Genomic DNA, 15,072 nt, shown 5'->3' on the forward strand with positions numbered 1-15,072 from the left:
ATCAAATAAATTAGGCAGTTGGGCTTGGGTACTTTTTTGATTCGAGTAAAAATGGAATTTAAATGTAAAAGTTAGTTTAAAAAAAATGTACAAAGTTAGTTTCAAAATTTACACATGCTTGGTTTTTTTATTTTTTTAAAATTTTTTAATAGGTGCCCAGAGCACTTGGTAATACTTCTAATGGACACCTAACTTACTATTTGGATGTACACATTCACACTTCTTACTGCATTGTTAATCTCTTTCAACTTTTAATTGTCTAAATGATAGAGTAATTTGATTAATTATTGGATATTACTGCATTTTTTTATATAGAAAATATCATTTCATTCAATAACCCTCATGCTACTGAGTTATGTTTTCCTTTATCTCATGCTACAGAGGGTAATCTCTTGCATCGTTGAGAAAGAAAAACTTTGCGGTCGTCCTTCGGAACGAGGGTTGAAACATAAACAATATCATCACAACCATCCTGTCGTGCCCTCTTGAAGTCGATCAATGTAGTGAAAATTGCAACAAAGAGCTTCAAATGGTTAATTGCATATTTCTGCCCAATACATTGGTGCGCCCCAGATCCAAAAGTCAGAAAATTCTTCTTGTAAACCTCTTGTCTTCTTGCCTTTCCTCCATGAAACGATCTGGATCAAACTTATCAGCATTAGGGAAACCTTGAAAACAAGAATCAAAAACTGATGGAAAGACAATTGTGCCCTTGGTAATCACATAATCTTCTGTCAATGCAAAATCCTCAGCCACTGTGTGTGGCACCAGTGTCGCTGGAGGTCTTATTCTCAGCACCTCCTTCTCCACAGCCTCGGTGTACTTCACTTCCCTAATCTGCTCCACCGTGATCAGCTCATTGGATAAAGGGTTCCAATATTTTTCCACCTCGGATCGAACTCTTTGTGAAACACGAGGATGTGAATCTAGAAAGGTTACACTTACAGCCCACAAGTGTGAGGAAGTTGATGCATCTTGAGCTGCGAAAAGGAAGTCAAATAAATGGCCTCCAAGTTCTTCTTTGGTAGAATCGAATTTCTTATCAATATCAGCAACTCATTTTTCTTCAGCCTCAGCCTTCTCCGTCAAATTTTCCTGCATCCAAAAATCAATCAAACAAGTTGGCTCTTCTCAATTCTACATTTTCTTCTCGCTCTCAACAGCACAAAATGCAAGGATTTCCACAAGTTTCTTAACGGATAATCTAGCTTTTTCTGAAGCCAAATCCAGGTAAGTCTATAGGAAGTGTCATCTCGCCCTGATTGAAAAAACTGTACCCGATGTCAAATATTTTCTGTGCCTCATCGCTTAAATAAGGCCCGACAAACACTGTCTGAGAGGTTTCTAAGTTCATTTCACGACAAAGTAAGCGAAGAGGAATTGGTTTTTGGTCTGATTTGATGAGAAGAAGCCATGATTTCAAGTGCTTGAGAATTATACGTTGCTGAATGGAACTATAGGTGGCTAAACCCTTAGGAGTAAAGTTTACTACACGGCGACGAAGGTCTTTGTGTTCCTGGCCGAATTGATAGACTGGGCTAGTTTCGGCGAATAATTTTTGGCCAAAAGGATGGACAACGATGTGGAAAGTATCAGGGCGGGCATTGGAGAAAACTTTGTGAGACAGCTCGGTTGAATAAATGTAAAGGATGAATTTGCCAAAGAAATAGTTTGTAGACATTCCCAGAGGGGTGGATTGAGCTAAGGTGGATTGTTTCTCCCTGGAATTGCATTGCCTATGAAAGGAAGGACCAGGGCTGGACCTGGTAGGAAGCTTTTCCTTTTTAGGTAAGAGAATTGTTCTTCAATGAGAAGGAGAACTACAACCGCAATGATGTAGGGATTTGATTGGAGGGCCAATATGGATTCCATTATCATCTTTGTTTTGGAAGATCTGTTTGGAAATTTTCACGAGCGGGAGAAGAAACGCTGACAGCGAGCATAATAGAGTATGGTATGAACGGAGGTATATAAACAATTGAAGTGATTATGGTTTTTTTTTACAAAAAAAAAAAAGAAATCAAACTGGGAAAGGTTAGGTTCTAAGCAACAGAAGAAGAATTTGGAAGGAAATCTGAATCTAGAATCTCTAAATTCTGGGGCACAAGCGATTGTGGTTCACGTTAAGCACAAACTTATTATTATTGTTATTTTTTATTTTGTTGAGCACCAAGTTTAGTTGACGTGGGAGACAATAATAGCCATGGATCGGAAGAATATAGCATGTTTCCATTAGAAAATTTGATGTACTTTGTGTGATTACAATACAATTTAAAGTGAGGATACAGATCTTAATTATTTCTTTCTTGCTGTAAAACAGTAGAGTTATACCATTTGTAGAACAGAATTGCACCTTTATAATTTCTTTGGGTCCTAATGTAAGGCATGTAAACTTCACTCGCCTTGCATAGGTTGGGTTGTAGAATGTGGATGCATTTGGACGTCTTGATTTGATTTTTTTTTTAATGGCAAACCCGTACACGGGAAAGGGATATCAGCTCCGAATTTTATTAACTATTAAAATAGATGGAGACATAAACCTAACCTCTGAAAGTATATGAAGATGTTACAATAATATTCCAAATAAAATAAAATTAACGCTTACATTTCCTTAGAGATGGGAATCCTAATCTATTGACTTGAATTTCCCCTCTAGATACCTTTGGAAGTTTCGACTCTTGTGTGTAAATCAAAGAATATCCAATGACACACCCTTCATTAGATAAAGCATCGGCAATCTTATTAGTTTCACGAAAAGTATGCGAGACATTATCAATCACACTAACCATTTGAAAAATCTCTTCTAGCTCTGAAAGAATAGGCCATGGGCATTTGCATTTCAGTTGAAGAATTTGAACAAAAATTAGAGAATCCGACTTAACATTAATATGTTTATACTTCTGTTAATATGTCTTGATTTGATTTATTGCCTTCGAGTTTTCATCGGTTGTGTATGTATATACATACATACATATATATATATATATATATATATATATATATATATGCTTTCAAAATTTTCCCTATCTAATTCACTCTTCTTCTACTGCTCCCACAACTATGGGTCCATTAATTTTATCAAAAAATAAATATATAAATAAATAACTCTTCTGGATTTATGGTCTTGTCAGAGAAAAAATTGTTCTGAAGTCTTTGGCAGGTCACAGATCACAGTTGACGGCGAAGAATTAAAGGACGCGGGGCTGGAGCGGTTGTTCTTACAACCGCTCCAGAAGATGTAACATCATTTGTACATAGTGTAACATCATCTGTACAAGGTGTAACAATAGAACACATTCTTATGGGTCCCACACGGCGTGAAAATCGAATTACAAGACGTGATTTGAGCTGCACAAATTTTTGAGGCCTCATCCAGGCCGTGAACTGCCTGGGACGGTTGTCTCTCGTCCAGAACTGCCTGACAACCGTCCAGGCCCCTCGTCCAGAATTAAAAGGGGGCATGGTGCTCATGACAGACTGTCTTTGATGTTAGAATGCAGACTACTCAACCATGGCTTGATTTAAAGTTGCCCTCTGAAGCCTTCAGATCACAGCTTTCCGTGAATAATTGAAAGGGGGTATGGTGCCCATGACAGCCTGTTTAACAGAAAGAACTATTGGAAACTAATAAGAATATAAAGTTAGGAAGTCCCGGAAAGCATTGTATTGATAAATTGCATAGGAAGATGCAATGCCTTAGAACTAAACACTGAAATCAAATACTTGTGATCTTCAAGAAAAAGAAAAAAAATAAATATTTGTGACTTCCAACAGTTGACGAATTAAAGAAAACATAATTGACTTCAGAAGCACTATACATAATTACATATACTCTTACTTGATGAACTAATCAATAATGTGATATCATTTTGATAGATTAGAGGATAAATACGTATTTTTAAAAGTTAGATGGTCAAAACTATACTATTCAAAAAGTTGGATGACTATCCGGATAATTTGCTCATAATTTTAAGATTTGAACACAAGATCTCTTGTTGTACCACACAAGGGTTTTAGTTGTCCAACTTTCTAGCCAGCCAACATTGCATGTGGGAGGCTGCAAACTGATCCTCAATATTAAGAATCTCAAAATAGTGTCTTTAAAATATCAACACGCTCGTGGTTATCTCGATATTCCGACTTCTGAGATTGGGATAGATTTTTTTTTTTTTTTTTTTGATAATGAAACTGAACTTCATTAAAGTACATCTGCATTTGCAGCGTACATAATCTCCTTTGGGAAGTTTACAAACCAAACGTGACTTCCCTCAAGTGACAGAGACAAATGAGACAATAAATGAGCAGAAACATTAATTATTCTTCCTTCTTACATGTGAAACCAGTATGTAACAAAAATCCTTCCGCATATCTCTAATGCCTCTGATCAAGTTACCTAACACCGATAACTCAAGACTCGTACTACATTGATTCTCTGGATAATGCCCAAGGCATCCCCTTCTAGAATGAGGTGAGAAATATCAAAATCTTTGGCAAACTGTAAAGCTTTAAGAAAAGCCAAGCATTCCACATGCTCTGCATTAAGGGCCTCAGAAACTCTTTCAGCCATCAATGCTTCCACTTGTCCCTGATGGTCTCTCACCACAACTCCAATTCCAGCCCCAGTGTCAGAGAAGGCTCCATCAACATTTATTTTTAAAATACCTTCTTCTGGAGCTACCCACTTGGTCAGACTATCAGTCTCTGGTAACTCAGCTTTGCAGTGTAAATTCCAATATTCCTGCAAGAAATCTATTGCATATTCACCAACCCTGAGCGCATCCCTTACTTTTCCTTAAAAAATCCTCTCATTCCTGCATCTCCAAATTAACCAAGTAATTACTGCTGCTAACTCTGCTCCTTGCTTTCCTTGTGAAATCATAACCCAACCAAACCATTCCTTGAAATTAGGGGCAAAAGAGTTCTCCAACAACTTCCGTTTGTCAAGTCCTTTCCACACTTCTTGGGCAAACTCACACTAAAAAAATATGTGTTTATTAGTTTCCACTTCACACCCACAGCATTTGCAATTTTTATTTTCACATCTTATTCTAGCATTTAAATTATGTCCAGTGGGTAAAATACCTGAGCATGCCCTCCATATGAACACCCTGACTTTTGGAGGAATGTTTAGGTGCCATAATCCATTCCAAAAGTTCTTTTCCTTTACTCGATGATGATCCCTCTTCACCTTTTTCCAGATTTTTAGAGTTTCTTGCCAAATGATATGCTGATTTAACATCAAATATTCCATTCCTTGAATAATGCCATACTATCTCATCATGCGCCCAACATGCTGACAGAGGAATTTTCTTAATCAACTCCGCTTCATGTTTCAGAAACAAGGCATTAAGGAGGTGCATTTTCCACCTTCCAGATTCATAATCAATGAGATCTCTTACTCTTGCCTCTGGCCATAAATGCTTTGAATGCTGAGCTACGCTGAATGATGTTGGAACTGGTATCCATGGATCGTCCCAAATGTGAATCGCATCACCATTTCCCACTCTCCATAAAATTCCTTTATTAATCAGCTTCCTTCCCTCCAAGATGCTTCTTCATAAGTAGGAAGAATTAGCTGCGAGAAACTCGGTTTTAGCAAAGTACTTTGCCTTTGGAACTCTTGGGATAGTTAAAGACGATTGATAGCCAAGTTACTACTTACTAGATTCCTGTTTTGGCCAACCAAACATGTGATTGGGGAATAGAATTCTCATGCAATTACCAACTGGATAAGTTTGTTTTGATGTTACATTATTTGTAAAAAAAATTTGCTCGCATTACAACCATATTTTTTAATTAACCTTTTTATATTTTCAATCATTTTTTTTATCTCACAACATCACATTATAAAAAATATTATAATAAATATTTCAAATAATTTTCTATCCAAATACACACACACATGTATATAATTCTCCAAGTGAATAACACCGGGCTCCTGGCTAGCAAGAAAGGGCGGGAAACAAGAGTTCCACATATATATAATTCTCGGGAAAAAATCATTTGTTACGTCTCTCACAATTCGTCATATGATTTTTTCATTCTTGGCTTTTAAAATGTTAACTTATTGTTTCTTACCAATTCAAGTTAGCAAAATTTGGTCCTAACAAAGTTTCCAACCACTTTTTAACTTGAAATTACTATGTGACCCACTTACAATTATTTTTTATGTACAAAAAAAATTCAGATTTCACTTTTTTAATGGTAAAAATAAATATGAATTGGGCAGATCTCACTTTTTTAGGAGAAAAAAATATACTTTAGGATAGATCCTACTTTTTTAGGAACAAAAATTAATATAGATTTGTTTAATTAAAAATGAGATCTAACATTTTTACCCTTTAAAAAATGATCGATAGCTAAGTCACGTGATGAATTGGAGCTAAAATGTGATCGAAAATATAGGTTGGAACCTAATATTATCGATTTAATTTTATAAGGGATGTAATGTTAGTACTTTAAAAGTAGAGAACAAAAAAATTTATCTAACAAAATGTAAGGGGCGTTTTGAATGATTTTCCCCACTCTCTTTGCTTTCTTTCTTGTTTTGATAAAATAGAAAATTGAATTTAACTCAAACTTTCATCCGCCGATAACATTGGTAGCAGAAACAGGTGCATACTCCACCAACTTCGAGTATCCAAACCTGTTCTAGCACATTGAACCACTGCATGAGCTGCTCTATTACAATTTCTTCAAAGCCAAATAAACCGAGAAGACTGAAAAGAGCTTGAACGATTTGTGGAATCATGAAATCAAAGCCCAAGTTCGGACAGATCCCCCATCACTTCCGTTTATCTGGCGCATAGTATTAATTGAATCATTCTCAAACACACACCTCAACCTTTTACTTTTAAACACATAAACATGTAAAGCATATATTTGTTGTCATGCATCCAACGATAATAACATATACATTGTTAGTATATAAAATATTAATTCATAAATTTATCAAGAAATACTATTAGATTGTATGAGCTTAGTTACGTCAATCCGAAGTTGGCCCAAATGGGAGTTACTAAGCGATGCTTTCAATAAGCAGTCAATTAAGAGTTGATCTACAAAAAATGATTGAAAATCATGACATTCTTAAAAAATAGATACAAATATAGGAATCGAGGTGGATTATTTTTTTTAATTTATTTCTGTCGCTTAAATCATATATCAACTTAATATAGAATTTTCTACCAATTAATACCCACATGTTTACAAGGTGCAGAAGCTATAAAAGAAATGGGAACTGTGAGTCTGTGACCAAAAGATAAATAAATAAATCAAAGAACTATGAGGCATACCAAAAGTCAGAATGACATATTACTAAACGCTTTGCTACAAAATCTAATACTTGTGTGTTGTTGCCACTTGTTATGGTATTATGATTAATTTTTACAAGTTAATGACATTATAGAAGCTGACTATTGGGCCAATTTGACTGGGTTTGACTGAGAGCCAAGTCTAAGGTCACAAAAATCATTCTCTTGCCTGGGCCTGGCCCACTTGTACTTAACGATTCTGGCATAAGTTTGGCCCCTTAAATTCATTGAGTTTTGGGCTTAAAATGGGCTTAGCCCAAGTTCCAAATTTTTGCGCAATGTAATTTCTGACTAAAACTATAAGATTTTAATTAGAGACCAATGTTTGTATTTGGATTGCACATTATTTGTACATACTGATTTACTTCTATCATTAACACATTTTTTAATTAATTTTTTTTATCTCACATACATTACATCAAAAAAATGCTACAGTATTTTTTTAAAAAATTATCCCAAATAATCTCCTATCCAAACACATAATTAATGCAAAATAGTTTTAATTAGTATCACAAAATTATTTTAAAAAATTTTTAATAATGGTTTTAATCAGTGTCACAAACTTATCTAAATACCTTAAAAAATAGGTTTAATTTTTAATTTTTTATCACTGAGATTTTAAAGATTCACGGGAGTAGTGTTCAACAAATAGGGGTGAATCCTAAAATTTAAGGTTAAGAAAATATAATAACTATAGATTTGGGAAGCCGAAGAGGTCTTAATGCAGTGATTAAAGTTGAGATTCCAGAAATTTGAAGTCTACTTTCCATTTCTTAGTTTCTTAATTTGCACCCCTCCCCTGCTTAAAAAAAATTGTTTTGTAACTTTTCTCTTTTCCTTCAGGTTTAAAGCACCAAACTAGGAAAGAAACAAAAAAAAAATCCAGAATTTCTTCTATAGAATAAAATAAATAGATACATATATCCATAAATCAAAAATTGAATGCACGTAAAACAGATCAATTAAAATTATTAGCTAAATAAGAATAGACTAACTCAAAATTTGGCTTGAAATCCTATTGTGTCCACTGTAAAATTTGTTTACCCATAAAGGGTGCACAAGCATTTTGTTTATTCAAGGTCAAATCACAATCCGATGTGACCTTTTTTGTACCTAAAAAAATGGCCATGTATGGATCACATGTAGATTCAGATTAAAAAATATTTGAAAATTTAAGTTGGGATCAAATTTCACTAACCTGATTTTGTAAGAGATGTAAAGTTGGCATTTTAAAATATGCAAACATTTTGAACAATTTTACCAAATGAAAAAGATCATTTTATCAAAGAACAACTACACAAAAAAATAGAGAAAAGAACAAAATCGCCTTATACAAAAATAAATTGGCCAATATTCCATGCAACACTTAACTCCCAAATTTCTTCAATTTTAAATTCCCTTTCCATACGCGTGTCTTTCATAATCGTATGAAGATCAAATCAAATTAATATCAGTTGCCATTCTTGCCATCTTTTCTTTCTTTTCTAAGGAAGAGATGGAACTTTTTGAAGCAATGCAATGGTTACACAGAGAGTATAGAGAATCAATACATATATCAGCTAGCTAAACAACGTTAAGCCTTTCTATTGAAAACATATAAGATCAAAACCACTCAATCGCCAGCTCCATATTTGCAGGAGTTTTTACAATCCCCTTCATGCAGCTACAATGGATTTCTTATCACAAACAGTACAGCTCACCATCTGAATTATTTGAAACCTGCCAGAATCATATGCTGCCTGGTTCCTCAGCCCCCAACAATGATATATACAACCTGCTAGAGCCAGTTTTCTCACCCTCCAGCAAACTTGATTTTGATTAAAATGATGGACAATTCACAGCATGTACTGACTTACAAGAAAAGGAAAAAGTAATACGGCTTACAAAAAAGAAGAAATCACCTGTGAACTTTGTTTTTCATTTTCTTACTTTTAGGAAAAGCTCAATTTATTTAATTCTTTTCGTGACTTCACTTGGGCATGAAGAGGTCATTACTAGATCGCACAAAATATCCTTGGTTATGTTAGGACGATAGTGGATTTATTACTTGCTTGTTTTACAATAGCATTGTTGGATGAATCGATTCGGTGTTGATAATTAAACTAGATCGTTACTTACACATAGAGATTATGAAGTTCTTTCTTTGAAAGAACGCTCTGTTTGGAAAGCATATTATTTGGAGTTTTTTTTTTTTTTTGTATGACTCTCTAAATGTGTTTTTCAACAACACTGTTATTTATTTAACTACTTTTTATCTCTCTTTTGTTTTAATTACTTTTTATCTCATGTACATTCCATTACAAAAACTTGTAACAATAAATAATAGGAAATTTTTTTCCAATGATCTTCAAACCAAACTATAAAGCACATCGCCTATTTATTGTACCTTCTTCATTCTTGTTATAATTAGGTACTGAGTGGGAATTCACTATGGAATTTGGCTCCTTTCCAATGGATTCTTTCTTCTTTTTTCACAATGTACATTTGGATGCATAACATGTAACTTCATTTATTAGAAAAGGGATATGATCATTTTAACTTTAACTAATCCTAATTCTTGTTAATAAATGAAGGCACGTGTCATGCATCAAAATATATAATATGAAAAATGGAGAGAGAATCCACTGAAAAAGGAGCAAACAACCTGTGAATCACCAAAAAAAAAAAAAAAAGACATGTCCTTCATATCTTTGCCATAAAGTATTATCTTAGCTGAAGCTATAGTGCAAAAGACTGAAATACTAAAATTAAATACCTTATAAGGTTCTTTTGTTAGTGTTCAAAGAGTCAAATAATCAAAGTACCTAAAACTGCAAACTTACAAAGATATAACTGTATAGAATAAAGAAAAAGTTATATCGTAGTTTAATCTTGATGTGTTACGTGTTAAGGTTGAATAACTTCTACATGAACTTAGAAGAATCCTAGCTTAAAAAACCATAATGCGTCAATATCAAGATTTTAGTTGTCCTGACTAAACTCATTTTCGTCAATACGGTCCATGCAGACCCAAATGTAGAATTTGCTGAAAATTTTGTGGAGTAAATGTGATAAGTGACTAATTTACGTTTTAATTGTATGACATTTTATATTATTTTTAGTCACTTTGGTTACATTACTGGAAGAAAATGAATCATTTTGGCTATAATTGGTGAAAAATGCTTTTAAGTAATTAAATGAGGTTTTTATCACTTTTTACTTGGATTTTGTGCATTTTGACAGTTTTGACACATTTTCGTATTTTGGCTATAAATTGAGCTACAATGATCGGATTGAGATGTTTCTTAAACCAATTTGAAGATAAGAGATAGATCTACAACTTTAGGGAAGACATCTGAATCCAGTTTAAAGGTTTTCTAGGTCAAAAAACCGAATTACAGTAGCTAATTTCTATTAGTCGAAACTGAAACAGGGTAGTGAGTAGTAAAGGGTATTTTAGTCGTTTCTCAGCCTACACAGATCCAAATCAGGTGATTCTTGATGCATTGGAAAGCTAACTCAAAGGGCTACAAGTTTTATGTTTTGGTCAAGAGCTAAATCAGCTTTTATCATCAAGAAAAGTTCAGTTGAATTTGACGCAAAATCGGAGCAGAGCTGGAAATTGAACAAAAGTGCACCAAAATGTCACTGTAGCAATCCGGCCTGAACTTGGCCGGCTTTGTGGCCGGATTGTGGTCAGAGAAGGCTGCTCTTTACATGGAAAACTCAATTTCATCTCCACTAAGTCACATGTAATGCTAGACATATGAGAAACATTATCAGCTGTAAAAGGGAGGTGTAAGCCTCATTTCTTGACCACCTTTCATCTTTATATAGCCAAAACTTACAAAATTGAAGGGAGAATAGAGAGAGATACGGGAGAAAGCTTGGAATGCAGAAATGTAGCTCTTGCATTTTCTGAGTGTTAGGTTAGTTTAGTATAGAGTAAGTGTAGTTCATCCATTCTTGTATATTGGCTAGATTAGGATCAAGATGTAGATGAAGAAGGAGGAGTTGAAGCTCAAGTGACATGGGTTATCTCTTCTCCAACTCTTTAACTTTTGTATCAGATTCTTAAGTATAGTTAATATGCAAGTTTTGGATTTTGTGTTCAATATGTGTCTTTAAAGTTTATGCCTTGGGTTTGGTTGAACTTTCTATGATTGTTAGTGTTTATTATTTGGTTATTTGATTGCTATTATTTGAGCAAGTTATGTAGCACTTTGGCCCTTTAAATCATGATTAATCTGGTACCATTAATTGTGATTATCTAAAGTGTTGTTTCTGCAATGAAAATTGAGATTTAACACTAATTCAAGAAGTGCTAAACATAGGGAGTACACTCACGAAAGTAGAGGTGCACCTATGTGGTTTTAAGTGATTCATTTCATGTAATTTCACTGAAGAAATGAACTTGTAGCTAATTTTATAACCATGAGAATAGGTATGGATTAGTTATAAGTATAGTTGATTCACTACGAAAGTAGGTTTCACATGCTTAAGGAAATTACACCATAACTAGCCTAGATAGTAGTACTCAATGATCCAAATATAGCACTTGCATGACTAGTTAGGGATACCACAACCTAAGGAGCTTTCAATTGTTATTTTCTTAAGTTTAGTAGGTTTCATTTCTTATAATTCATTGATAGTCTAAATAATAGAGAAGCTTTAGTAGTGCCGGTAATTGCAATCTTTCCTGTGGAATCGACTCTTAATACCCTATATTCGCTCACGATTCGCATACTTGCGATAAATCGCGTGTGGGATATTTAGGAGTTTATAAATGTAAAACTTGATTGGGATGAATTTAATGTTATATGTATACCCCGCGCATGTCAAAATGCAAATTCAGAAGGACTGAAATTCCATTGAAATGTCGTATAATTTCAGATCTCATATGGTGCTAAAGAAAAGTTGGTAGGAGGGATCTATTTCCGTTTACTAGAGCGGCGGTCCAGGTAGCAGTCCCCTACCAGAAACTACAATAGCTATCAGCTATACAAGACGAGTCCTATCTACATCACTGCAATAATAATAATAATAATTGTTATTATATAATATGATCATCATCATCATCATTGTTATTAACACTAAACAATAAAAAACAAGCCTAGCATAGTTATTGTTAGGGCAAGTTATGCTGAGAGTTTATTATTTATTTATTTTTACCCACCCACCCCTCTTCACCTAACCGTCAAGTATAGGATTCGAACTTTGAACCTTACAGTGAAGAAGACCTTTAGAGCCCTCCTTATTGATAGTTTGATCAATTTATTATTGTCTATCATAATAGGCAGAGAATATAAAAGAACTTAGGATGCGTTTGATAAAATTAAAATTTGAAAATTGAAAATTGAAATATGAAATATGAAGTTTGAAGTTTAAATTCATTAAGTTATTGGATTATTAAATACTAAATCTGATACTTCTGAGTGTGTACATGTTAAGTGATAAGTAAATAGTTTAACACTTATTTTTTGAAGCAAGTTTTGCTTGGAAAATTTAGTGCCACTTAATTAATTCAGATGTTCAATTTTTTATTATCAAATGCTCTTGAACATATTAAGATTTGAATCCATTAATTTTAAATACTGAATTGGATTATCAAACAAAGCTTTAGTAAGAAATCCGTAATTAATTATAACTACCTCCATAGAACTTTTGGGTCGTAATTATTATTCTATTGACCTTTGCAGCATGCATTTTCAGCCAATGTCTGAAAGTTGTTAAGGAAAATTTAGGCCTGGATGATTTTCCATGATACAGCTTTGCATGCATGGCCGTCCAAAACGTGTCCAGGAATGTGCCTAGTTGCGGCAAAGAATGCCGAAGTAGTCATTTTCACAAGTAGTCCAGTAGGAAGTAACCCTTGAGTAGGGACTCTTTACTCAATAATTCATCATGTAGATGTTCTATTAATTTTTGCATTATTCATTTGGTGTTGAATTGGTTGATATTCCTTTAGCATGGAATATTGGCCTACTGGAATGAGAACTTCAACTACTCCATTTTTCCAATTTTCTGTTTGATGGATTCAATCCAAAGGACCATGCCTCAATTTTCATAAGGCTAGTACTTGAATTCCCAATGTAGTGGACTTGTTCAAAGAAGCTTCCTGAAATTATTGGCTATAGTAGGAGACAAAATAGAATTTTTCATCTTTATTTTGAAACAACTATAATTTAGTCTTTTGCATTTCATTATTTACATAGTTAATATTCGTCATGTATTTGGCCTATCTCAATAGATTCTTGACAGTGTAAAAAGGACAAATTTTTGGTCCGTTATGATTAATATAGGTTAACTTTAGTTGTTAACATTAACAAAAACGTTCAGAGTTACCTATTTGGTAGATGTGTTTCAGTTCAGAGTAACCTTTTCTATATTGTCAACTTTGGATGCAGGAAACACATTTTCAACCAGATTAAATTTAAAAAAAAAAACTTAACCTCTATTTGTATTGATATCTATTTTTGTTTTTCAATTTGAAAAATGTCTGTACATGTGAAAGTGTGTGTTTGCTTGTGCGTGTGGAATAATATTAGGAAATTAAGTAAGCATTTCTATTTTAGCCCAAAAGTTCACCAAATTAAGTGACAAATTCTCACTTACACTGGTGTGTACAAATTAAGTTATGTTTAGCGTATTCTAGCACAACAATTTTAAACTGGTAGGTTTTACTCTCAAATATTTAATTTTTATTAAATACAAAACCTACCAATTTTCCTTCCGTAAAAATATTAATGTAACACTTTTTCAATTTTAGTTACAAACATTTATGTATTTAACATAAATTAAATGATTCAGAACAAAATACTCATAAAGAACCAATACTTTATTCATCTAATGGATGAAAGCTATAAAGAATTAATACTTTATCGGCCATTTCTTTCTTTTTTTTAATATTTAATTTATATTAAATAGATAACCTACCGATTTCCTTTTTGTAAAAATATTACTGTAACACTTTTTGAATTTTACTTACAAACATTGATATATTTATTATAAATTAAATGTTTAAAAGTAAAATATCTATAAAGAGTCGGTATTTTAAATGGGTAATGCGTATTTGTCCATAAACTACACCCCTTAAAGTTTATTAATTGTTAATTAATTTGTAGTACTTTATCATTCATTGGACATGTAGCACAAAGGACAAATCTGGTACAAAATTCTAATTTCACTACCTAAAACAATATTTTAATCGTTTGGACTGAATTTTGCAAAGGATTAGTAAGTTCAGGGGAGATCAGTGCAATTTTTCAAACCACAGGGGAGGTCAGTGCAAGTGTCAGAAACCTCAGGGGAGGTTTCTGCAATTATCCCATGTAAATAATATAAATCTATCTAAAAGTTATGAAATTAAAAACAATGACAATTTTACTATAATATTCTGATATTACATATGCTACATTAATATCAGTTTTGATTATTCGTAAGAAATATGAAAAGTGATTAAAAGAAAATAAGGGAGTCATAAATGTTAGTGAAGTGAGTTAAAGTTCTTTATTTTCTTTTTCTTTATTTAAAGTATGTGTAATAACTGCCAAGTACTAAGGAGTGACAAAAAATCCTAGATCTATTTATGAATATTTGTATTATAAATTTTTGGTAAATTATGTCCTGCAGCTAATGATGACCGACGGTCTAGTAATGGAAAATAAATCCCACTTTCCAATTGCGGCATATGAAATCTGAATATGACCCTTTCAATCTATGTCAGCTACTCTGGAAGCTGAATGCATGTACCAACTACTAAGCAAATTGTCGGGAAATT

The 15,072-nt window shown here is 33.3% G+C and overlaps 1 pseudogene; it reads right to left on the bottom strand.

Annotated features, from left to right (window-relative positions):
• Nucleotides 1–344: 344 nt before the first annotated feature.
• LOC140037194 (cytochrome P450 710A11-like) lies at nt 345–1,925 on the bottom strand (annotated as a pseudogene).
• Nucleotides 1,926–15,072: the final 13,147 nt, after the last annotated feature.

The sequence above is a fragment of the Coffea arabica genome, chromosome 2e, assembly GCF_036785885.1.
Source record: "Coffea arabica cultivar ET-39 chromosome 2e, Coffea Arabica ET-39 HiFi, whole genome shotgun sequence".
Lineage (NCBI taxonomy): Eukaryota > Viridiplantae > Streptophyta > Magnoliopsida > Gentianales > Rubiaceae > Coffea > Coffea arabica.